Source organism: Saccostrea cucullata, unplaced genomic scaffold, assembly GCF_032062105.1.
Source record: "Saccostrea cucullata isolate Sc308-1 unplaced genomic scaffold, CSIRO_AGI_Scuc_v1 ctg2819, whole genome shotgun sequence".
Lineage (NCBI taxonomy): Eukaryota > Metazoa > Mollusca > Bivalvia > Ostreida > Ostreidae > Saccostrea > Saccostrea cuccullata.
In genome coordinates this window covers 24,731-30,740 of record NW_026940763.1, presented here as the reverse complement: position 1 = coordinate 30,740, position 6,010 = coordinate 24,731, and the positions used below count along the sequence as shown (strand labels likewise).

The window sequence follows — 6,010 nt, the reverse complement described above, 5'->3', positions numbered from 1 at the left end:
CACGTGCGCGCTCTTGCAAGCACGTGCGCGCAAAATGACCTTGATTCCGCAAATCTACATAACATGCCTACTTACCCTAAAAAGGTTTCACCTAAGTCGGATGTGTAGTTTACAAGATCACTCGCGGAAAAGATTTTCCTAGGAAGAAAAATAATAATAACTAGAGCAAAGCTCGTTGCAAAGCAACGAGTGGGTCTTCCTTCCTAGCGATAAGCAAAAGATTAAATGTTTCTGTCTAGATTGTCAACTTTGCTAACATTCTCTTTTTCGATTTGTCTCAAAAACCCTTATTTGAATTCTTTAATTTGGTGTGAGCATGAGGTCTAAAGGGTACTCTCTCTAACAGCATTCTTGAAATCGTATCCACAACAGTTTAACTTCCAATATTATGACTTTTGATATCGGATATATCATGTTTGTTGCAATTATGTTTGTGAAACGTGTCATACTACAGAAACATAAGTGTTTTGCTACATTACCATCTTAAGAATGCTTTAAAATCATTTAATATACAATATAACTAGGTAAATAAAATAAACAAATTATATAATAATTCAAAAAATCCAAATGTATTTATAATAATGATGAACAATCTTCATTAGTTGCAATCAGTAAGTAGAACAATACTTTTATAATAAACGCACAGAAATGTGTTGTGTATGTTTCGAATTTGAAGCTTTCCACTAGCAACTGATGGTACCTCAATAGGAGTGTAAAATTCTCTGAAAGGTATATTGTGAACATATTACATATGGCTGTGTATTTTTTTTTAGCGGCTTTGGCAGAATGCAGCAATCACTAAATCAAGTACAAAGCTAAAAGTCTTGTACATAAACATAAATAAGAATATCTACGCTTACTTATTCAAAAGTCAATTTCCACCAAATATTGTACAAGCTAAATATAATACATTTACAGCATTAAAGAAACAAATCTCTTTGAAGGTATTGCCCTGCATAAGAACAATTTGAATCCCCTACACTAAGGATGCTCTGTGCCAAGTTTCACTTTGGTTCTGGAAAATGATATTGTGAAATTTTAGACAATGATGATAATGGATAAAATTATGTTTTTAAAAAATTTACTGGTTCCTTTAGCTCAGATGGGCTAATAAGTATGCAACAGGCACAGTTTTGCAGTTGACATTGAAATGCGACTGGACATCTCTTCAATCTTGTTTTAGAAAACTACATGTACATGCCCTATGTACTGAATTCCTTGGAATCATACACATGTTTATGCCTTTAATTAGTTGTGTGTGCCAAAATAACAATTTTTTTACATTCTACTGTAAAAAATACACATACATGTATTACAAGATCTTATATTCCTGCTGAAGACAGAGGATCTATCTTAATCATTAGAATAAGTAAGTCTAAACTTTGAAAGGGAAGACCTTAATAAAGAGGTCAACATGCTACACAAACAAAATATTATTATATTTAAAAATAACATTTATTCCAATGTAATTACTGGTACATGTATTTCTGTTACAAAAACTATTTCACTTGAAAAACTGAGAGCAATTGATATGTTCATATTTGTGGATTTATGTTGTCAAATTAAAATTTAAAAATGATACACAGTGCGTTTAAAAATTGTCTTCACAAACCAAAACTTGACTTATTTTCACGATGCTGTTTATTCCATGTCACATCCAAACAGATGATCTTCTGGCAAATCATGGTCATGCTTGGTATCAAAATTCAGTATTCAGATGAGTCACACCTATCCAAAAGAAATTGAAATTTTTTAATTTATAATTCTTTTACTAATAAAAAGTGCAATTCATGAGATTATAAATTAGATTATCAAATTGAGAGATAAGATATTGTCACATTTTCTGTGTATAATTTGTAAATTTTAATGTACTCTTTCATCAATTAAAAGAAGTTTACACCAATTAAGGCAGTCATTTATGCTATCCCCTAATAAGACAACATACAAGTGCAAAGTAATCATGCACTAGTGGGTTTAGGATAATGTGCTAGAGTATTTATGACAACATACTAGCACGAGGTGACAATGTGCTAGCATGTACGTCAGTGATAATATGCCAGCACACTGAATCCAACATGCAGTGAAGCTAACACTCAACAGATTGTTTAGAGTTGTGTTTGCATGATATTTTGTTTTGTGTAAACACAGCAGCGTATTGTTTAAAGCTGCATTGGAGTGGCAGTCTGTTGAAATTAACATGCTAACACACTGCAACTTCACATCATTGGAACACCATAAATTTAAAACTCGCAAACCAATATCTTATGATTACTAACTAGGTAATTGCAACTGTAAATGCTGAATTCATGGTGACAATAATACCGGTAATTCACTGTATATCTGAGAACTGATCAATTATAATAAGGCGTGTCCAGATAGGGCCACTTGCTAAAGCTCAATAGCACTTTCATAAAAGCGTGCCATCTTACCGACACAAAAGACGCCATTAGGCTATCACACAGCTCGCCATCACAACACTGATAAACACTTTTGCACTAACACAAGTTCGCACCACACGCTGTCACACTAACACACAGCACACTGTCACGCTAATACAATTTCACACAACAAAATATCAGGCTAACACGAGTTCACACAACACACTATCATGCTAACACAAATTCACAAACACCCTGTCTCGCTAACACAAGTTCACACAACACGCTGTCTTGCTAACACAAGTTTTACACAACACGCAGTCTCGCTAATACGAGTTCATACAACACACTGTCTAGCTAACACAAGTACACGCAACACACTGTCACGCTTAGATGAATTCACACAACACACTGTCACACTAACATGAGTTTACACAACACGCAGTCTCACTAACACGAGTTTACACAATACACTGTCACGCTAACACGAGTTTACACAATACACTGTCACGCTAACACAAAGTCACAAAACAGGCTGTCTCACTATTCACTAACACAAGTTCGCACCAAATGCTGTTGCGATAACACACTGTCATCCTCATACCATTTCACACATCACACTGTCATTCTAATACCATTTCACACAACACACTGTCAGGCTAACACGAGTTCACACAACACACTGTCACGCTAACACAAATTCAAAAAACATGCAATATCGCTAACACGAGTTCACATAACACGCAGTCTGGCTAACACGAGTTCACACAACACACTATCTGTCTAACACCAGTTCACACGACAAATTTTCAGGATAACAAGTTCACACAACACACTGTCACGCTAACACGAATTCACACAACATGCTGTCACGTTAATAAGAGTTCACACAACACGCTGTCTCGCTAACATGAGTTTACACAACACGCAGTCTCGCTAACATGAGTTTACACAACACGCAGTCTCACTAACACGAGTTTACACAACACGAAGTCTCGCTAATTCGAGTTCAATCAACACTCTGTCTAGCTAACACGAGTTTACACAACACACTGTCACACTTACACTTTATACACGATTTCACACAACACGCTCTCCCGCTAACACGAGTTTACGCAACACATCGTCAAGCTAACAAGAATTCACACAACCCACTGTCAGGCTAACACAATTAAGTTCACAAAACACACTGCCTTGCTAACACAAATTCATACAACACACTGTCTCGCTAACACAAGTTCACACAACACACTCACATTGCTGAGTTTAAAGTAAAGGTCTACCCTAATTTGAAGAGGTTTAACACTAACATATCTCTATATTAGTAAAGAGCTTCAAATTTAAGACAAAAATTTATGCAGTAATGTTCCTTAACATGCATCTGGCATATAAAATGAATGAGACCTTAAAAACCTCACAGTACATGTTTACTTAGCTAAGTAAAGGTCTAAATTGATGCTATTCAACAATATATATCAACATCTCTAAGTATGTGAATGAGTGAAATTCTCAAATAAATATTATAAATCAAAGTATCAATAAGAAGCTGAACCTTACGTTGCAGGTTCCAATCCCATTGCTAAATGCTTTAGACAGGTTACTCCTATGAGACTGCATAAACCAAGATTCTGTGTCACGGTAGGTGTAAATTAGCACAAAATGGATCTCATACTTCTTTAAGGGCAATAAGTGCTGAGTACAAATCTATATTTGCAGCTAATACCATCCCAAGTGGTGGCACCATGAAATGACTGAAAAATGTATGATTAAGGCAAATAAACAAACATTAAACCATTACAGCAGTCTTATCAAACAAAAAAGCAAACTTTTTATTATTACAATTTTTTTAAACAAATTTCTTTTGCAATTTAACTGAGCAATATTTGTCCTTTTTTGTCAGTAAAGTATATGATATTAAATAATTAAGACTTTTTGAGAACATCTATTTATAGCGAGTCCAGACAGCAGCACAAATTCCTGCCCATGATTCGAGCTCTTATGATAAGACCTTGGCAAAAGAAGATTTTGACTTGCACATTGCTCCACACAATTTTTCCGCAGTGTACTTTGGACCCACGGTGCTTAGCTTCTTTAACATGTTTAAGCTACATTCAAAATTCATTTCTATTTAATTTGAATTAGCTATCCTTACTCATGTTCACATTGAGCTAATGGGAAGTAATTTAATGAGCAGTGAATTCATTCGAATTAAACATTTGAATAAACTCTCAGTGTGAACACTGAGCATGGATGCACCAAATGTCAAATGCGGCTTGACAAGCACAATCTAAATTAAAACTAAATAAGTATATATATCTGCCCTTACCCTTACAGTCACACTGTCAATATATAATTAGTTGAATATATTCTGTAACATTAAGTGCAGTTTGAATTATAGAGTATGATCACTATGATAGATAGTAGGACTGTTGAAATTACATCCTCAAATTTAAAAAAAATAAAATATAAAGCTGTGGGGATTTACAAGGTAAACAGAGAGCGTCTGAACTGTAAAACAGATAATATATCGGTGTGTCTGTGTATTTCTAATAACATCAATGTATGTCACTGTCATGTAATCAGTAGTGTAAATTTTAAGTAATAAAAATATTCTAACCTTCATTCCAATGGTCCAAGCCAATCATACATTAAAATGTCGCCGTCAGCTCTTTCATCACTCGATACAATTATCACTGGGGAATCCGAAGCAGAGTCAAGAGTGTTCATCCTTGTTAATGTGACAGTCAGAATTTCCTCGTAAACAATTCACACAAGATTCTTAGAATATATGAATCGGGATAATTCTGCTTAGAATAATGTTCCAGAGAAGTGAGAAAGTACTTCGTATCTGCAGATTAAATGAGTGTACATGTCTACAAACGGATTCTTTGTGAGAAAATGTTCAACTTCACAAATCATTCTATTTTCAGTTTGTAAACCATGGCAAACATGTGTCCGACGTCGACTCGAAGGGGCACACTAAAAACGGGATATACTAGAGACCTGATATTTACCTGACGTTTTAATTTTTAATTAAATGGTAATATTGAGTATTTTAAATTACTTATGTACAGACTTTATGACTTCGAGGCATATGCTATACAAAAATTCAATTGTTTGGAACATTTACAGACAAATTTGAATCAGGTCAAATCAGTGTTTAGTACATCGCGTCTTTAGTACCTTCCTATTTCCCACAATGCCGCGCGTTGTTTACAAACAAGCGCGAAAAAATCCTCTAAACTAGGTACTAATTATTGTTGTGTACATCATCACATTTTAAAATTATTTGAATAAAAAGAAAACAAAGAAACACCGAATCAAAGCTATATCTTTTAGATGCATCAACTAAAAATGTGCACATGTATGCAGTAAAGGCTTGGCTGGTTATAGTAGACAACTTGTTCCTGAAAGGTTTCTCACATACATGTACTTGTTTTATAAAAAAAAATCAATTAAATATAGCTGGAAGTTTATTTCTTTTTATATCAAATGACAAGATTTTATAAGTTCGAAATTATTTCAGTCAAACTTTTTCATAATATACCAATATTTTTAGCTATCAGAAAAAAGCGTGTATGAGCTATTAACCCCTAATTATAGGGGCCAGCCCCTTTTCATTAATCAAATAT

General features: G+C 34.3%; 1 long non-coding RNA gene across 1 annotated transcript; it reads right to left on the bottom strand.

The window, feature by feature from the left end:
* Positions 1-659: 659 nt before the first annotated feature.
* On the bottom strand, positions 660-5,759 carry LOC134256254 (uncharacterized). The gene is made up of 3 exons (XR_009989690.1): positions 4,996-5,759; positions 3,936-4,129; positions 660-1,728 (listed from the first exon to the last, which is right to left on the bottom strand). It is a non-coding gene; the product is annotated as an uncharacterized LOC134256254 (long non-coding RNA).
* Between the last annotated feature and the right edge of the window lie 251 nt (positions 5,760-6,010).